General features: G+C 40.7%; 2 pseudogenes; both read right to left on the bottom strand.

Annotated features, from left to right (window-relative positions):
* Window positions 1-1,852: 1,852 nt before the first annotated feature.
* On the bottom strand, window positions 1,853-2,843 carry LOC101699286 (olfactory receptor 2T2-like; annotated as a pseudogene).
* Window positions 2,844-10,699: 7,856 nt separating this feature from the next.
* The window catches only part of LOC101699643 (olfactory receptor 2T27-like), a 63,693-nt pseudogene continuing 52,951 nt past the window's right edge, over window positions 10,700-21,441 (bottom strand).

Genomic DNA, 21,441 nt, shown 5'->3' with positions numbered 1-21,441 from the left:
TCAGAAGTGGGGGGATTGGTAAATCATTATAAAATGAGCACATCCAGGTAGCCACCACTGTTTGTTGAAATGACATTGAACAACACTGCAGAGGACCCCTTCTGACATGCCCAGCCACTAACACTTGCAGTTTCTAGGGATCTGACTAAATTCACTTCTCTAACTTGCAATTTTTCAAGTACTTTTGATGTATTTATTAACCTAGGAGTAGACATTCTCTTGTTAAATGTGCAAAGAGTTAATCTTCGAAATATAAGAACAAAAGCCCATAGTATGTATTAATATATAGCAGCCCAGCTCCAAGCAAGACACTATGGAAAAGGGGAAGAAGACACAAGTACCCCAGGTGGGGGTAGAAATGTGAAGTGTGAGATGCAGTGATTTTGTAGAGGGAACAATTGAAAGTGGTTGCTGGTGAAGGCAGGAAGAGGGGAAGGGAAAAAGCATTAATGCAGAGGTACAGAGAATTAAAGGGGAGTGGAACTGTTGAAACAACACTGAAGGTATTTTATGAATAAACTAGGTCTGTTTCTGCACATGAAGCGATTCATCCCTCCAGGACATTCTGTAATCTCTTTTCTATTTGTTTCCTTGTTTCATTTCAAGGCAAAGATAAAATTATTGAAACTCTGTCAGGCAAAACCACGTGATATTTTCACCTGAAATTGCATTTAGGGAGGAATGGTGTTTTCCTTGTATCTCTACGTCAGTGCCAAAACAGCATAATATTGAGTAACATTCGCTTGGTGTTTGCGTGTTACATGACTTCTGAAAGCTCATCCGACCTTCTCTAAGCCTTCTACTGTTAGACACAATAGACACAAGGAGACTTAATACAGGGTTTGTTAACTTTTTTCCTTTACAACCTTACATACATGAGGAAGAAAAGATAAAAAGTAAATCATGGAAGGCTCACTGTAGTCTTTGTTAGGTTAAAATTCTATCCAGTTTTTCCCCCTGTCAAGACATTACCTTTAACTGAAAGTCCTTAAAAAAAGAGAAATATGTCTCCCAATATACCGAGAGGCTGAGAATTATACTGACTCAAGAGAGCTAAGTTAGCTAACGAAGTCTCAAATTTTTCACACTATATTTATCTATTATCACTTCATTAAAGGATGAATGGAAGTTTTGTAGATTTGTAACAATGTTATAATATTAAAGGTAGCACAAAATTTGAACCAATGAATAAATCAACAAATACTGATTAATTTCCAGGCTTATATTAGACTCTGATGAATGAAAGCATGGTAATAATCTATAATGTAATCTCACAGGTAAAAAAATAGACATTTATACAAAATGACTCAGAATATAGAACCCAAATACAATCTTATCATCTTCACAAAAGCTTCCTAAATAAAACTACTGCTTACGAGCAATTAAGAATATTTTCTTCAGTGAATTTTTGAAGTTAAATCATCAAGAGCATGGGTGTGCCAGGGATTGCAGTTTTTATTTGAGAAATTGGTCAGGAGGGGCCGCTGGTGTAACTCAGTGGTGCAGCATGGCTTAGCATGCCTGAGGTAGGGCCTGGGTTCAGTTCCCAGCTTGACCCCCAAAGTGGGCCAGCAACATAGATATAAGGGACACATGAGCACGTGTCTCCCATAACATAGCTTGTGTGGCTTGCCTGGGGTGGCTGGCAGTGCTGCTAGCTGACAGCACTACGTGGAAAACCTCAGGGAATCCAGACAAGCACGTTGGGCAAGGCATCACCATGGTCCACTTTTAGTGACAGCCCTTACGTGGTGCTTCAGCAGGAGGATGTGCCGGGTGAGAACGCTCATTGACAGTGTGACACTGAGTGTTTTCATCTGCCAGAAACATATTCTGGGAGGACTGTGTGGCCATCTGCGTCACTCGGTTGCTGTGGCCCCCCTGGCTTCTCCTGGGTCCGTCCCAGCCCTGACTCTGGGGGAGGCACATCTCCCCAGCACCTGCCTCAGCACTGCGGCCTTGTCCCCATTCCACAGGTTATAGATGAGTGGGTTGAGCATGGGTGTAAGGATAGTGTAGAAGGTGGACATCACCTTGTTCTGCTCAGGCTTGTGGTAGGAGTGGAGGAGCACGTTGGTGTAGAAGACCACCCTGTAGAAAATGCTCACCACCAGGATGCATGAGGAGCAGGTGGCCCAGTCTCTGAGCTGGCGGTCACTGAGGTCATGTGGTGCACAGTGAGCAGGATGCACGTGTAGGACACAGCGATGATGGAGATGGACATCAGCAACATCAGCACACAGCATGTATTCATCAGGGTCTCCTACAGTGACATGTCCATGCAGGACAGCCACAGCATGGCTGGGATCTTGCCGAAGAAGTGGTTTCTCCCAGGATGCACAGTAGGGGAAACTTATGGTGACTGGTGTCAGCATGAAGCCATCCAGGGAGCCACTCAGCCAGGAGCACAGTGCCATGCACAGGCAGACCCTGTGGCTCATGGGCACTGGGTAGTGCAGAGGGCTGTACATGGCCACATAGCAGTCATAGTCCATGAGGTCCAGCAGGAAGAATTCAGACTGGATCAGGGTCAGGTACAGGAAGATCTGGAGCACACAGCCCAGGAAGGAGATGGTCCTCTGCTCAGAGAGCAGGCCCTGGAGCAGCTTGGGGACAGTGATGCATATGTAGACACAGTCCATGATGGAGAGCTGGCTGAGCAAGAATTACATGGGCATGTGCAGCCGGGGTTCCACATGGATGAGCAGCACCATGACGGCATTTGTGAAGACATCCACCATGAAGATGGAGAAGACCAAGGCAAAGATCAGGCCTGGCAGGATCAGGTGGGCAATGAGGCCCAGGAAGGTGAAGTCGGTGGAGTACTGAGGAGTGGCCTCCATCTCTGTGTCACATGGTCACCCTGGGCTCCAAGCAGAGAGTTGGGGTTAGGGATGACCCCATACTTAACAGCACCACCATGAACCATGTCAGAAGCCATGTGGATAAAGGAGAGCATCCCGTTCAGATTCCTGAGTCCTGGTGCAGTGTTGATTCATGTCACACTGTGCAGATACGTTCCTCTCTGCATGAGGTCATCATAGCCTATACTTTACAGGGAAGGTCTGAGGTGTGAATGTAAGGATCCCCCCATTACTTTAAAAATCAGCAATATCTTTATTTGGAGCCACCTTCTGTGTATATCCTATAACTTATCACTTTAGGCTGGAAGGTTCTTGAGGCTGACCCTGTGCCATATTCTCTAAATTGTATCATAATCTATGTAAGTTCCTTGAACTTCAATTGCTCCTCACCATTAGGATGATTACATTACAAAGGTCACACGTAGACATCCACTTGTGTCTTAGGAAACTGATATGACATGAACATGGAGCCATGTTTTCTAGCTAAACTGTACAGTTTTGGTGACGTTATTATTACGAGGGCCTTGAGAGTTTGGGGCATCAAAGATACAGCAGGGCACTGTTGCTAACCTCACTGGAGGCTGGGGTCCTAGCTGCCTGTGGGAAGGTGTTTTGAGAATCATTATGTTCTAGGATGGAGTGTTTTAAGTACTTGGGCCTGTGTGTTTTCCCAGGTCAACATGGGGTCACAAATCTTAATCAGCTACAGGACTTGGGCTTCACATCATGGTTATGTTTTCTACTGATACCATGAAGTCTGATGTAGTGTGTGGCTCAGTGCTCCAGTCTAGCTTGTGACCATGACCTGAGCATCTCTCAAAACATTGTTCAGCAGGATATGGACAGATTTCCTGGTAGGGAGCATCCCGAAGCTTGCAGAAAGTGATGTTATTTTAGGAATCCATTGCTAATGAGGGTATCTTTCCTATATTTATTATTTATTTTACTATTTTATCATCACTCCCTCATGTTTACAAGTAAAAATAACTACAGATAGTAAAGAAATTCTGTAAGGTAGAGGGAATAATGTGGAATAATATTAAAATTTCCTTGAATTAAATAGAAATAATTCCTATGCTCTTTTTTCCAGAGCAAAGCAAATGCACACTTCTTTGATATATTCAGGGAAATTGAGACATGAAATTTCAGCTTTCATTATTAGATCATGGTGCACTTTGCTACATTTCAGTGACAGGTTGTTAGAAAAGGCATGCTTTTGGAAAATTGACTGTCCACTGATATAAATACATCTATTACTTCCACAGTAGTCAAACACATAGGATCTGAAGCATCAGGGAGAAAAAAATATCCCAGAGTTTGGAAAAAATAATAGGATCAATAAAGATCACTGTTTCTTCTTAGTGTCCATCCAAGATGGAGATTTATTATAAGTAATATTCCAGATAAAGGAGTAAAATTACAAAGTGAGAAAATGCAAAGTTTCTGTGCTGAAACTTAAATGTGTCATAGGTTATCAGTGAAGGAGGAGAAATTAAATAAACTGAGAATCAAATATCGATTCTAAACTAGAGTGGAAAAGATCAGCAATTTTTGGTTCCTTAAAAAATGCAACAGCTTCTTGATAACCATAGCTCTGGCCCATACCCAAAGAGACTTCATTTAAAGTCATTATTATGACTAAGCTCCCAGAGAGCTCTTAGTCTTGGAAGACTTAGTCTTCCAAGAGCTCTTCTGGGAAAACTCATTAGAACTTAAAATATTCATGCCAGCAGACAACTCATTTTGGCCAAATATCTTTGTTCTCTTTCTCTGGATTTCATTTTTTTCAGTAGAAGCATGGAATTATGCCACTAATTGAAACTACCATGTAGCTGTAAAAGTAGAGTATTATTTTTTTAAATGAGGAAAATTGTACCAAAGACAGCATATTGAGATATATAGCTCATATATATTTATATGTATATATATGTGTGTGTATATATATATATATGAAAATATTTGTAAGTAAGTACAACTAAAGATATGAAAGACACTAGCACGTGGAACAGGAAATACAGTAAGTTATATAGTTCCTGAACCAGAAACAACAAACAGCTGGCAGTGTGCCATTCACTATAGAAGTTCTGCTTTCTCCTTAAAACATAGCAAATAAGATGCTATGTGTCAGCTGTAATGATATCTTCCAAAATTCTCCACTTGAAAAGCTTAACCTTGGCCACAGGCTGAAATACCCTCAAATCATGAAACATTTAAAGAGCATGTGTGTGATGACTGCTTTGGATAAAGTTGCGTACCTTATGAGTCAAGAGAATTTGGGGTCCACTCAGGGAAAACAGTGACACTAGAGGTGGAAATTCAACTGAAGTAAAAATTTCAGACTTGAAAAAGCAAAGACCCACTGGATTGCTAAAAACATAAGGATACCTAGGTACCAGATGGTACAGCTAATATCAGAAAAGGCTTGCAAGCACACATTGACACATATGTGAAGGGAGAGGAGGGGGGAGACCCAGTCCAACCCCAGCTAAGACCACATTTTAGAGCCCAGGGGTGTGGAGTACAAGGGGATGGAAAATGAGGGCTTGGAGTATATGGCTCAAAATGTCTAGCAGGCTGTAAGTATGTGTTATTGCAGTGGGAAGTCACACAATAAAACTATCATTTCAGAAAGATATACATAGCAGTTTTACAGTGCTGAAATCCACATCATTGCTATTACTACTCATAAATTTCTGTAGCCACAACAGAGTGATCACTAAACTCTTCTTTTGTGTACACCCACTCTCCCTGTGATGTTTGTCTCTGTTTCTAAATTAAGAACCATTGCTTCAGATACTGAATAATCAGACATCACTCCCCAATTTCTATGCCAGCTTCATAACCAATGACAGGAATTTCCCCCCATTCCTTCACCTTTTCTGTAGTTCTCATGATCATGTATTTCCAGAGATGACTTCTCATATGGTCCCCTCATTAAATGCTAACTGATTCCATATCAGTCACACAAGTATAATAGGGAATCCCTATTATAGGGAATCAGCCCCAAACTTTCCCTGCTCACTCTAACAATCAATTTAGAAATTTCCACAGTAGATAATAAAGAAGATAGGAGATCCTCTTCTTATTTCAAAAAATCAGTGCTGAAATGACATGGGGGTGGCAGTTATTGAACACCCACTAAACCAGGAATTAGTTCTGTAGGAAGATTGTGTAGGATGACAATATATGTAAAACCAATATTGTCAAAGATACCAACAATGGATTTCACCACCTGTTGCAAAGGTGCAAGACCTGAGTTCAATCCCCAGTACCAAAGAAACAAACAAACAAAAATATACCAACAATGAATCCCCAGAAAACTACACCTGGGCTCCTGGAGCACTGGATGAAGCTGCCAGCTGCCCCTGACAGAAGGGGGCTGTGATTCTCTTCTTGGAGATGCCCTCCCAACAGCAGAGTGGGCATGGGTGGCATCAACAGAATCCAAAGTATCTCGCATACACGTGGCCCATTTATTTACCCCATTGATGCCATAGAGAATGAAATTGGGGTCACAAGAGGCAGAGAGTTTATTCAGGACCAGCAGTGATGGGTTAATGTGAGAAGCAGAGACCAAGAGCCCCACACACAATGTGTTCGATATTACACCCTAGGTGCTAAGTGTTCAACAGGAGACAGCACCATGACTTGCTTTAGTAGCTCAGCCTGATAGCCTCTCATGCAGCATACTAGGTTGCTATCCAGTAGATCTATTAATGAAATATAGCTGGTTATGAACAAATCATCACAACCACAAGTGTAAAACTTATGAGGAAAGAAAAAGAGGTGGGTGGTAAGAAAATAATAGAAACAGAAAAGAGCACACTCAGCACTTTAATTTCTTCCCAACTATGCAGGAAACCTTGACCCACACCTGACTACATACACAGCGCATTCCTGACTTAACATTATTCCAAGGGCAGCAATCCATGCTGTTGCCTTAATATAATACTCCCTGCCCATGCCCATCAGCATCTGAGGAGTCCTCATAATGAATGTTTAGCAGTTTCTTCTAACCTTTAGCTCCCACATGCACTTTTCTCCTTCTGTAAGCTCACTCATGCCCTTGGAAACCATCACTAGAGTCCTCTTATCCCTATTTTTCTAACGAATGCAACCCCTTTTTCAAAGATCTGCTTGCAAAAGAGCCTATATTTTTCATTCTCAATCCAAAAGAGAACACGGACACAGCCCTGGTCAGGTAAAGTGACTCCAGGTGGCCTTCCCAAAGTTAGACAGTGATGCCCAAAGAAAATACCCAAACATTTGGGTAATCCTCTCTCTGATTCCATAAAAATCTAAGATCCTACCTCAGAGCAGCTGAGTGCATGCCTCAGTAAGTTGGCAGTGGGATGGCATCATTGTATATACCTAGGGAAGCAGGTGAGGCCACAGCCAAGTAAAGCTGATTAATAGTGGATTTCCATGATCCCCAGTTGTGACCTCTGGGGTATCAGTTAATCCAGGTTCACTTGCATAGCCTTCTGCCACAGTGGAGGCCATTCCCTCTGGCCAGACAGAGATGGACTCTTTTCCCAAGGGAAAGGCTGGAACTGTTTCTTGATATTTCATCACAGAACTTCTTTTGTAGCCTGGGCTCCTTCTGAAGAAGTAACAAATAGTGCCATGGTGGCTAGAGGCCTTCTCTTCCAAGTCAGTGGCTTATTTTGGTTAGACAAAATTGTATTTAAAATATACCCTTTAAAAATTACAAACATTCAGTGCTTTTCATAATTATTCATCTATCAAATGCTTTGGGAAAACAAGGAGACAGGAGAAACAGAAAGGAAAGTGGAGTAAGAGAAAATGAAGGGAAGGACCCAGGGGAAAGGAAAAGAGAAAGAAGAAAGAAACAGCAATGAAGAAAAATACAACCCATACATACTTTAAAATTATTCACCTGAGTATATTAAGACATTGCATTAGGGAAACTGAAATTTCTCATACTTTATTTCTCCAGGGAGAACAATTCAAAGAAAAAAACGATCTTGCTTGGGAAGCAGGACATTAGTGAAGATAATGATCAAAGACCTACCATGAACTAAAACCATGCAATGGGTCCATTATTTACATGATTTGTACTCATTACCGATCATTAGACACAGACCTTACAGCTTATGATTTCCAGTTACAAATGAAGCAAAATTTAACACATTTGCAGCCATTTAGGACACTACTCTGCAAATAATTCTTCCTAAAGAACATTTTCCATGTGCTCCAATCAGCAACTGGAGCAGACACTTCCATGGGGTGTGAGGATCGCTCCACAGAGCCACATGGGTTACGGCCAGACACTGACTCAAGTGCATGAGATGGGAGAGGAGGGTGATGCAGAAGTTACAGGTAAGGGAGGACAGTCAAAATGTAAGAAGGAGGACAGATATTGGTACAGAAGAAGAGGAAGGTGAGAATGGCTGATATTGAAGAGAACATTCTACAGTAAAATAATTCATTCAGTTTAAAAAATTTAGTGTCAATACTGTATCAAAAACTCAGCATATAAAGATACACCTCAAGGTGTGAGAACTCTTGATTTATGGGGTTGAGAAAGGAGCAAGTTAAGCCCTACAAATCTGGTTAAATAATTTCCTTCCCACAAATTTTTACTCATATTTGGTTGTTTTGCCTTTTATGCATCTAAAATTAGTGGAAATCAATGTGAAGAGCACTATGTGATACCTCAACTATTCATGATGCATTAGAGATATGGCTACTCTGTTATCACAGGGCTATGTGATGCCCAACCAGGACACCAATCTATAAAGCACCTTTTATTAAAGATGATTTGTTAGAAGACAGCTATCAATTGTGTAGCCTCTTCCCTGCAAGAAAGAATACTGCTTTGAGGGTTATGTCATGCACAAGACCACCCTGCAGTAAAAGTGTGAATGGGACAGGCTTCTTTTTCCCTTCTACACAGTGATGAATTAATTTTTATATTTTTTTTGGTACTGGAGATTGAACTTGGGAACTTTCACTTGTGAATCAGGAGCTGGAACCACTGAGCTAAATCCCCAGGCCAGTGACAGATTAATTATAACAACAACTTGTGGCGCAGAGCACCTTCCTTAGCCAAATGGCATTTGCTCTGGTTGCCTCATTCTCCCTCAGTACTACCTTATAAAGTAAGAACTGCACTAGAACAGCCTAATTTACTATATTGAAAAACAGGGATACAAGAAGATAAATTAATGTATCCAAGCTAACATAATAAATATCTTTAATTGGGGCATACAGATTTATCCTGGGAAGCTTCTCTGTGATGAGAATAGAGTTTCCTTGACATCACCCATTCTTTCCTGTCCATTTAGGAGGCAGACCCAGCATTTCCACATCATAACATAGCCACAGCTTCTGATCATTGGCTACTTGATTCTCTTCATGGCTCAGGGGGAGGAAATAAAATTCAAAGAGAGTGAGGGCCTGGGGAGAGGAATCCTAGGACATAAGGTCATGGCACTGTCTGAAAGGCAACTCCAACTTGTAGTTCCAATCTGGGTGTCATTGACAAAGACGGGACATTTAGGGTTAAGAAACAATGTTATACTCCACCCTATCCAGTCTGGAAATGCAAAACAGAAAAATAACTGAAAGCTCTATATCAAGTTACCTCCTTTCTTTTCCAAGAGGAGAAGCTTAGAATTTTCTAAAACACATGTCAACTTCTAGATAAGTCATCTAATATATTTAGATAACTAAATTGTTTAAATTTTAAAATGAGCTTTCAGATAGGTACATTGTGTTCTTTGTAATAATTTCCTTCTCAGACACTGAAATATAAGATCAGAAATTCTGAAGTTATAGGAAAATGGAAACACAAGTGGTCAAAACTAAAGAAAAGAGAAATAAGTATAATTTTTCCACTTTTCCAAAAGAATAATGATTAATACAAAAAAGAAAAAGTGTTGGAATAATTAAATATACAAAGCTTAAAATATAAAAAATAGAAAAAGGTGAGCAATGTACATTATTTTCTCGAGAACAAACATTTAACTCTCAAAAGAGTTCCATTACTCTTCATGAGGATTCAAAAGTAAAATATACTTAAATATGGGGAAAGATGTGCCTTGTATTTCCCCAGTTCTTCCTATTAAACTATCATCAGGAATCACTGCATGGGCAGTAGAAAATGAAGGAGCTGTCCATTTTTACCAACACCACACAATAATATTTTAAAGACTCAGTTCATTGTTCTAGGATGATTTTAGCAAAAACACTATAGGAAAACATAAATATAGATCTCAAAATGCTGTTTTTTCCCAAAGTGTGACACATATGTTTGTGGATACAAGCAGTGCTGACAGAATTGAGTCAAGAACATACCACATAGAGTCAGAATTATTTTCCCAACAAGTAATGATGGCCTGATGGAAGGAAATATTTCTATAAATGCCAAAAAATCATGAGGGGGAAAGTCAGTGTAACACTGAAATAATATGTGGAAAAGAGTCAAAGTCAAGTGTGAGGAACTGCTTGCTGGTAGGGGTCAATGTGGAGGGAAAATGACTAGCTGAAGTGAGCAGCTGAGTCTCCTCTGCTCAGACTGCTGCACAGCCAGCAGGCTGCTAGGAAGACGGGGCCTTGTGGGAGCAGATGGGGACTGCTGAGATCTCCACTTCACTCTCCAACCATTATGGACCAGTGCTCAGATCACTCACAGCTTCCAAACACACAGAACAATTTCCCCAAACCTCATCCTTCCAAGTCCCAAGGGTTCCCTACAGAGCTGGCCCTGGTGACATGTGGAGTCTCCCCACAGAGGGACAGTTACACTTGAAGGGAATGGCTGGGCCCCACTTCCTGTCTTGCAAACCTTTGGCAGAAAGCACCTGTCTTCAGAAAGCTGTCATCTTCCCCAAGGACAGGCACTGGCCCAGGGCCTTCCACTTGGCCCCATCCAAGTCCTTTTTCCTCAGGCTGTAGATGAGCAGGTTGAGCATGGGCATGAGGATGGTGTAGAAGGTGAACATGGTCTTGTCCTGCTCAGGCATGTGGTAGGAGTGAGGCACCACATAAGTGAACATCACAGCCCTGTAGAAGAGGCTGACAACCACAATGTGAGAGGAGCAGGTGGTCATAGCCTTCTGCCTGCCCTTGGCCATGCACATGCTGCACACATCCAGCAGGATGAGGACGTAGGAGGCCTAGATGATGGAGAAGGGGATGAGTAGCATGAGGATGCGGCACACATACATGGCTGTCTCATATGCCGAGGTGTTGATGCAGGACAGCTTCAGGATTGCAGGGACCTCACAGAAGTGGCTGATCTCCCAGGATACACAGAAGGGGAACTGAATGGTGACTGGGGTCAGCAGGAAGCCATCCACAGAGCCGCCCAGCCAGGTCGCCAACATGATCAGCAGGCAGGCCCTGTGGCTCATGAGCACCAGGGTGCACACCGCCACATAGTGGTCATAGGCCCTGAGTCCCAGCTGGAAGAACTTGGCCCCCACCAAGGTCAAGTAGAGGGAGTGCTGGGCCTTGCAGCCTGTGAAGTAGATTGCCCACTGGCTCATTGCTTGGTCCAGCATAATCTTGGGGATGATGGTGGAGATGTACAGGATGTCCATGAGGGAGAGCTGGCTGACCAGGAAGTACATGGCGTGTACAGCTGGGTGTCCAAGCAGATAAGCACGATCAGGGTGGTGTTGCTGGCTATGGAGATCAGGAAGACCAGCAGGATGAGCACAGAGAGAAGCCAGGGGAACCGGGACCTGCTGAACAACCCCAGGAGGACCAAGTCCCCATACATGGAGTAATTGCCCAACTTGGAAGTCCTGTAGGTGATGCAATAGAGAGAGATATTGAGAGAGCAAGTTGGGAAATATCAGGTGATGTGGTCATGGGCAGCTCAACAGATGTACACATGTTATTCTCATCTTAGGAAGCTCAAATTTTTTCTCCCAGAAGAACATCGTGAGCAGGACTGTGTTATGTCAAGTCACATCACCATTCCCTCAAGAATTCACTCAAGAAGGATGTGCTGCTTGCTGACTATTTTTGGCTGGCTACCTCTAAGAGGTCACAAGGAAGCTTGTTTATGACTATGGTTTATGGGCATTTATTCTCTCTCTCTCTCTCTCTCTCTCTCTCTCTCTCTCTCTCTCTCACACACACACACACACACACACACACACACACACACACACACACACACCCCAAATATCACCTTGAAGCTGATACACAGTAAACAGTAAAAATTGAGCCACCCCAAATAAATAGAAATGGAACAGTAAAGGGCCTGATGATGCCTCCCTACCCTTTTCTGCACATTAGACTCCAGCTTTTATACTGAGAATCCTGAGTCAGAGCCACCCATCAGGAACATGTGCTTTTCCTATGGAAAGACAGCCCCATGGATTTTACCAATGTATGTCATTCTCAACAAGTTTGTAAATTGTAAAATTCAATTCTGTAACATATTTTCTAGGTATTTGTCTCTTAAAGATAATGATTTCAGGCTGAAGAATAAACCACAAGAGCTACAAGGTGTGAGAAGAAATACAGCAACCTGAAAACTAGCAGAAAATAGTTATCAAAGGAACAAAATCATACTTATGATCAAAGGGTATTTATTTTCCCTTTTTTAGCAAAAAATCCTACTGCTTATTAACATACAACTTAACATGATTAAGTGAAATAAGAGTAATAAATAATATATAAGTTTCAATAAAAAGGAGAGATGACTTGACTTAAATAATACTAGATGATATTGTCTCTCAAAGGAGACTTTACTCTTGGGAGCTAGACTATAAATATATATTTTACCCCATGTGTAGGTTGCATGGACAATGTCTCTTGGCATCATGTGGATCTCCATTATCTACTATGGTAAGCAGGAGTTCTACAAAGCCATGGAGCTCAGGAAACATAACTTCAAACCTGAGATGAGCTATAGCTATAAATCACATTAAAGATTAAAAGTCATTATGTTAAAAGGTATACAATTATTTCATAAAATTTCTTATTGCATGTTAAATCACAGTATTTTGCTGTATTTTGCTAGATAAATTAGTCTGACCTGCTCCTTGTTGCAATTTTAATGTAGCTACTAAAACAATTTCATTGACCTCTGAGCTTCCCATAAGGTTGCACTGAAACCTCTGATGTAGGAGATTCTTTCCCAAAACATGACAACACCAAGTACGTTCATCCAAACAAATTCCCCAGAATTGAACACACCCAAAATGTATATGAACTTGAGCAAAAAGAAGTATGTGTAGTGCCAAATTAGCAAAAGTAATGTTAACATCTTATGTGAGCCAACTTGTTAAAAGTAAGAACACACTAATTACCCAGTGTGGAGGATTTCATAGATTTTATTTAAATTAATTTCCTCACAACTTTGCAAGATACCAGAGCACTGCTTTTCTATTCCATAGATGAAAAATCCTGATGTATAAATAGGTTCAGAATCACCCAGGCAGTGGCTCCTGCTAACTAGTGGTGGTCTATTTGCTCTGTCCAGTTTTTCAATTTCTGACAGCAGACATCAAACCACTCACTCCACAATTATTTCCTGAGCCAGACTGGGTAAGTCAGAACTTTAAATTATGAATGGACCTAAAACACCACATGGTCCTGCCTTCAAGAAGCCTAGAATTGAACTGTGCATGGCCTGAGGTGGACACTGTGAGTGGTTTGGATGAAAATTTCCAGGGGTCTGACCTCTGCCTTGCTGGTAAGCAATAGAGAAGAAGAGGGCAGAACACTGCAGGTAAAGGACAGTGGAAGTCATGAAAGCTGGAGTCCAGGGCCTGGTCCATGAGAAATTCACCCAGGGCCAGCTGGCTGAATGATGGATGTATAATGGCAAAAAGTAAATTCTCTGCTAGACTTTCATTGATGAGACTCATGCTACGTATTTTTTAGCTTCCTCATTGTTGAAATCTTTCCAGCTCTACAGCAGAGCTTTTCACCAGCTATTTTCTGATGTGCATCCTTGTTCACCCATGGTGTTAAACCACTGTGGAAATTAAACCGAACATTCAGCAGCAACCCACAAGTTGGAGTAAGCTAAGTGCCCACCCAGCCCTGCCCTCACAATTTAATGGGCTTGTTGTTACTTCCCTGCAAATTCCGAAGATGGCGGGTTGCCATTGGAGACCAAGCACAGTTACTGCTGCTTACTGTAGGGAATGCTAACCTACAAGTGGGATGAAGCAGGACATGGGTGTCCCCAACCCCCACCACCAATATCCTGAGGCAGAAGCTTGCTAATGAGACTCCAGAGATCTCCCTATCTTTCCTCACAAAGGGAAAGGAGAGTTTCAGATCTTAAGAGCATCTTGCTCTCACTGCTGGTGTTAATTCATGTTCTGCATTTAATAAACTAGAAATAGGATAACCACACTAAAGTATCCATGGAAAATAAGAAAAAAGAAAGACCAACCAGATACACCATGCCTCTATATGGAAATGGTTATGTGTATGAATAATTTTATTAATTTGGTTTGGGGGTGTCAGCAATCTGGGCAAGCAGCCTACCACTGAGCTGCACCCAGCACCATGTGTAGCCTTGGACTTCAGTGCTTGTTCACTTTCACATATACCTGATAGTGTTTAATACGTGGTATCTTTGTGTGTGCAGTATCTACTCAGAATGTTGCTATGGTTGATGATGCCCTATGCACCTTCTTGTAATGTCCCCTTGCCCTGTTCCCTACACCTTCTTAATTTTTCCTCATTTGATTCATATGCACATTGCTTCTAACTTTGCCTTCAAAATATGATATTGTGAGGGTAGTCCTCTCAATCTACCATGGAAGGGACGTCCACAGGGTTTAGCAGTGCCTCACCAAACTGTTAGACAAAGCTGCTGGCTGGTGATTCTAACAACCAGGTACACACATGGTACTGTGCTTGCTCTTGAATTTAGCAGTAGCAAAGAAACTGCTGGGGCTGGGGATTTAGCTCAGTGTTTCCACCACCTGCCTCACAAGAGCAAGGTCCCACTTTTGATCCCCAGTACCAAAACAAAAACAAAAACAAAAACAAAAAAATACAAAGAAACTGGAATATACATATACATATATATGTACATATACATATATACATACATTACTATTACTTATTTGGGGATTTGATTGTTCATGGCATCTACTCTTTGGTATATTCAAGATTTCTCAGAATTAGCATATTTTCTTTATAGAATGAAGATATTCATTTGTATGTAATATTTGCTGCAACTGTTTTGCAACAAGTATTGCCTATAATTGTGAGTTTAATTTCTAGGCCAAGAAAGTTTTAAATATCTAGGTAGTTAAAATATTTACTTTATCATTTTGTACTTTGAGTTCATTTGAGAAATTTATTCATCATCAAGGCATATGTCTAATATTTTAGTTCAATTATAATATTTTTAAAAATATATAATATTTTCATACATTTAGAATTTATTGTGGCCTTTGCAAAAGATTGTAAAACTATGGATTTTTCTGTAAGGCCAGGTCTATAATGAATTTGTTGCTCAAGATCATGCTGATGAGTCAGATCTCTAGTTCTTCAGAGAAGGGAAGAACTCAAGTCAGTGATAGCAGGAGGACTGCACTCTGAGGCCTAGCAGGCTTTTTGTTGACGCAGTGCTGTGTGATCCCTGAGAAGTAGGAGGAGAGCATGAGACACCACCTGCCTGGGCTGGCCCACTCCACTCCTGCCACACTGGGCACCATAGGGGCAGTGGAAGTAGGCACAGAGGGCCCAGAGGAGCCCGCCTCCCTCTCATGGACCCTGGGAACTGGCCATGCTATGTGATCTGTATGAAGTGTTCTTTGCAGCACTTGGGCCAAAGGCAGGGACTCCTTGGAATGCTGGGCAAACAGAGGGACAGAGTCACCCAAAGACACCCATGCTCATAAAGCTGAGGCTGTAGACCTTCCTTCCACAGTGACAAGGAGCAGAGTGCTGCCTGCCAGCCATCCACCTGTACCCTTGCTGTCAGTAAGTTTCAGTAGCCCCATGTCTTGCACACTATCCTCAGATATTTTCTTTAATCTGTCAACAGGCTACACCTCTGTCCCAGAGCAGTTAGATTGGACAGGACATATAGGAAAACCTCGTCACTGAAAACACAGCTTTACCCATGCTTGATGTACAGGTTCTAGTAGGAAAAGAAATATGAGCATAAAGACAAGGGAGTGTCAGATCAGTCCCAAGCAAAGTTGTAATACAAGTAATAATTAACAGTTGGAATCTTATCCTGTGTTTTCCATAATTATTTTCTCAATAATAGCTGATCCAAGGGCCAGGAGTTAGTTTTCTTTTCTTTTTTATGTTTTGATTATTCTGTAAAATACTGTTTTATGTCAAGAATTGGAACCAGCCTTGGGGACTATCTCACTCAGAGGTTTGTGAGTCTAAAACTAACATAAACAGAGGATGTTCTGGAAAAATGGAAATAGTAAGCATCACTAAAAGCCATTTAATCCCTAATAGAATATAATTCTATCATTTAAAGTCTCACATTTAATTGTACAAAGGAAGACATCTAAAATGAAATCACTTGGAAAACTAGGATGATAGAGATATTTTGCTAGGCAAAGGGACCGTCCCTCACTTGGAAAGTGGACCAAGATTGTGATCACCTTCTCAGCTAATTCTCAAGAAAACTGGAACTGTGGTCATCCCCTGCCTCCTCCTCCCCTTGGACATTACTTTACTTAGCCTTAGGGTTTAACAAGTAATGTTGTGAGCTTTAAACAAGGTTTGGTGCCATATGTGCCTGGGTGTCTGGCAGACGACTCACAAGCCTGGCCTGTCTGCCACCTATGTACCAAATAAGAAAATGTGGAAAGTGTTTTCCTCGAGCAAGACATGGAAAATCTTACAGCTGAGCCATCTTTAGAGACATTTTTTAGTTACCTGGGGAGGATGAACAGTGCAGATTAGATACATTGTTCTCTCAAGGACATTTTAAAATGATACAAGTGAGTATCCCATTCTGATGATGAAAACCTTGCTAAATCTTATATTGGAAGAAGCCTGAGTGAGAAACTGTCTAGATCCTGACACACATAGTGACATGACATGAGATCAGAAGATAAAATTCATTTGTGTCATGGATTCATAAGTAGCTATCATAGAATGCTGAGACACATTTACAGTATTTTCTTGGTTTGAACCAGTTTCCCAGAAAGTTCAGAGTCTCATATTTAAAACACCTTATGACTGATGAACAAAGTTTTCCAAGCTATGTACCTTACACTGTAGCTTCACCAAAACTAGTGGCCTGAACCTGAAGATCAAGTACCAACTATTCAGAGAAAAATCTTATGTAAATAAATGAGTAAATGTATTTGTTCAGCATTTCTTTTCATCTAGTAAGTGTGGACAAATAAGGGGCATAATAAACAAGGCCTTGCAGCCTGAAGAGAGACCGTGTTATGAAGTGAAGCAAAGAGGAGATGAGAAAGTAGAGGTTGGGAGAAGCTATGGATTCAGAAAAGAAAAAGGTGCCTTGCATTAAGCATGGAATTGCATCATGTTGGCATAATTTTGCTTCAGTCTCTCAGCCACAGACAAGGATAGCCAAATAGATTGAGAACCTAGAAAGTCTAAGTCTTTAAATGGCTAATAAAGATGGTGCTGACAACAGCTACATTATGTAGGCTGCTAAAAACAAAGAGACCAGGGGACTTAAATAGGTGAGCTTGCATCAAGGGTGTGGAGCAGAGCTCCCATTTGGAAGGAAAGCTGGCATCAGAATATTTATCCATGGAGACTCTGTCCATAGATGACAATAATTATTCAATTCATATAAATGTGACAAGTTTCATCACCTTACTTTTTTTGAAAAAAATATAACCTTTTTATTTCCAAAGAGTTACCTTAAGTCATCCTCATGTAAATCAAGTTATGGGCCTCTGCAACTCAAATTGCTCTCTTCTTCTTTACTTCATTCATGGCATTGTTTTGGAAGTTTCTTTCATACATTTCTAATTCCTATGCATTGTTTTCCTCAAGAATGAAAGGAAAACCCCTCCCTGCCAAGGCAGCTTTGCCTTTCCAATGATACTGGAGTTTAGGTCCCTCCCCTACCTGTCCCCTTGGAGTATAACTAGCATGTCTTTATCACATAACTTTGAGTACTTGAGAAAACTTACAACTTTGCACAGAATTTAATAGTGAAATAGCTAAGAGGAAGTTAAATTCAAATCTTTAAATTATTTTCAGAGCAAGGAGATCTCTTTTCCTCTGGTTCCCAATATTCTCACTGGGGCCCATGCTACTCTTGGGAGGAAAACTCCAGATCTCAGGCTTTGCTGTGCTGACCTCACCCTGAACAATTTCTTCTCTCTTTACCCACAATTCATGCTCACTTTACTCTGGGATGTGAATGAGTGGGGCTGGAATTTGAATTTCTGATCTTGAAGTTTATGTAACTTGGGGATCCTTCCTTAAGAGATAGATTCCAAATCATGATTAAATATCTAGAAACAACAATACATATTCATTTAGGATAAGAAGATTATCCTTAACAAATTATCCATTTAAAAAGTGTCAGACCTCAAGAAGAAATTCAGAACAACAATAATATAATATTATTATCAGTTTGAACCAGGACAGGAGAAATAAAGAGGTAGAAAGCAGACAGAAAATAAAGTTATAATTTTAAAATTTGATTTTTAAGAAAAGCGTAGCTTCAAGTCACAGAGCTACCAAAGGTTACAATTTCTTTTTTCACCCCTAGGCCCGATTTCCCTTCCCTTCCTTCCTAAATTTCTAAGAGTCTTAAAAATGTGATGTCTTTAAATTGGGTCAGGGTTTTATCTTCTAATACTACAAATTCAAAAATCCTACAGGCTTCTATCCTCAAGAAGGTACCCTCATTATTAGTTGGGGACCACATCTCTGAACATTAAACACATGCGAATGGACTGCATTCTAACCTAGGCCACTCAAAAATTCCCCAACAGACACTGGAAATATACATCCTACATTGTCTGTGTTAAGGACACACCAAGAGCATGTAAGCATCCTGATCCAGACCAAAAGTGCCTCACTGCAAAGCACCCACACTCCTTTCTCAGCGAGCACTTCTTTGATTCTGCTTGATAAATCTGCCTCTGTCTTTCACTGCTGAGTCTTCCAGTTCTTCTCAGTGAGGAGTCAAGAACTTCCTCCATGGAGCATGGGTGAGTTGGGGTCTCCATCTCTCTCAGCAAAGAAACCTCAAATCTGTTCTAGTGACAATTTCACTGCCTGCCAAACTTTTACTATTTTTTCCAACGTTTTCCTACACACTCTGTAATTGCACCTTATAAGGGAATGTCATGTTCCATAGAGAAGAGACAGACCATTCAGTCATTTTAGTACAATTCATTGAGATTTTTTAAAAAATTAATTTTATTGGTACATTTTAGGTATACAATATAATGACATTCATCATTGGAGATTTGCACCTTTACATAATATATTTGATTCTTATATTTTCCGGGTTTTAAAAAGAGTTCTGATATATTAGAAATGTTTCTGTGTCTTCCTTTTGGTGATTGAGGTCCCATTTGAAAAAGAGGGTTTTTGTTTGTTTGTTTGTTTTTTCATATATTGCCTCCTTAACCTGAGCTTCCTAGAATGTTGACATTATAAAAAACACAAAAACAAATAATCCATATAGTTACTACTACTATACATCTCTAGGACCTTTTCATCATCAGAAATAAAATCAATGCCCAATTCCCTCTCCTTCACTCCCTGATAACCTGTATTCTGGTTTGTGTCCCTATAGATTTGCTTGTTCTGGATATCTCAGATGAATTTATCTTTTTTAGCCATTTAAGTTTTATCATTTTTTGGTTATTGTTGAGTGATGCTGCTATGAATATTAGTCCATTAGTTTCTGTTTGAGATCCTGATTCCAACTTTTTGAGTTTTAAAAAAATATTGAAATTATCTTGATATCTTCAATAATGGTTGGGAATAAAAATAATAAGCTTATAACCTGGGTGTAATAAAAGGAAAACAGAAAGGAAGAATGCTCATTTTTGAAGACCTCCAGTCAGTTTGAATGGTGTCTCTTTTCATCATTGCCTTTGGTCATCAATCTCTGGTTTCTTCAGCCCTCCAACAGATTCACACCAGTGACTCTCCTGTGACCTCCAGGACTTCACCATTGAACTAGTGCTGCCTCCTTGATTCCCTTGTTTTGTGGATTCCTTTTCCTGGGGTGAGGGCAAGTGGTTCCTCTAGCTCCTCTTCATGTGGAAGGCCATGAGGACTCTTCCACCTCAGAGCCTACCAGTCTGCTTAATAAATCCCCCTGTGTAATTATATGTACATTTTTATTGGAAATATGTATATTTTCTGTTTTCTAGAGAAATAGAATCCCAAGGATAAATTTCTCTAATTGGTTTTATGGTACCTGAAGGTGGCTCTCTAATTTGTTGAGATCTGAAGTTGCCATGATCTGTCCTCCTGACAGTGTACAGTACTGATAGTCTTTGGCATGAGCTCTTTAAAGTAATGTACAACATAGGTTCATTCAGTTATCTTAATTCACCCCTTCTGAGATGCAAGGAATTTAATGATTCTGTACATAATATTTTGAACATTTTTGGAAGACTAAGTAATATAATGATATTGTCTGGTTACTCTTAACTTCTCTGAAAAAAAGTAATAAAGAAAAAGAATCAGCTCATAGAGCCACATTCCCCATTCCGGATACCAATAAAAAACCCAAGGGTTTCTCAGAGTGACCTCTTTTCTCCTGAGGCTGAAGGAATGAAGTTGGCAAGAATTAAATGCAGTCCCTTGTTATATGATTGGCTGAATCACAGCACAAGATTAATACTGATAGTCACAGCGAGATCACTGATTGGAAATGAATAGTCCTATGAATTGAGTTGGAGATGTTTGGGAGAAACCTGAAGGATGGGGACATTGCACTCCTAAATTCTGATGAGGCAGTTTTGCCCAAGGAAGAGACTTCCCCACCCTCAGTAGCAGAGGCACCAGCACTCCGAACCCTGTGATGTTGCCCTCTCCTCTTCTTCCTGAGGAAAAGGGTCCTGTGCTGCCTTTGGAAGCAGTAATTACCTTCCCTGATGTAGTTACCAATCAAGAGCCAATGCTGCTCAGGACCCACTGTCACCACCCATTTTTGCCTCTAGGCCTGTAACCAGGCTCAAATCTAAGGCTCCTCAAGGGTAAAACACAGCATGAGCCATGAGGAAGAATACAACACTCCTAAAGAACTTCCTGCATTTTCTAATTCTTATGAGTGAGGCCTGGGGAACAGGTATGGGAATATAAGTTTAAAGCTTTTGGATAATGGTGGAAGAAACATAAGCCTGGATCAGAATGAATTTCTTGATATAGGTCCACTAAATAGAGATCCTGGATTTAATGTCACAACTCAGAGTTTTAAAAGGTGCTAATAGGTTATTTGCTTGGTTGGTTGGTTGAAGCATGGATAAAAATATGGCCCATTGTGAATCAGATGGAGATGCCTGATATTCCCTGATTTACTGTTGATGAGAGTATTCAGAGGACCAGGAAAATGATAATATTAGAGTAGATTTGTGGGTAAAACCTATTTTTCCACACTGAGTTGGTCCAGAAAATGTACCCTTCACTAATA

The sequence above is a fragment of the Heterocephalus glaber genome, unplaced genomic scaffold (assembly GCF_053883595.1).
Source record: "Heterocephalus glaber isolate CG9 unplaced genomic scaffold, H.glaber_assembly_v1.0 deba00001673, whole genome shotgun sequence".
Classification (NCBI taxonomy): Eukaryota; Metazoa; Chordata; class Mammalia; order Rodentia; family Bathyergidae; genus Heterocephalus; species Heterocephalus glaber.
This window is presented reverse-complemented; position numbering and strand designations above follow the sequence as displayed.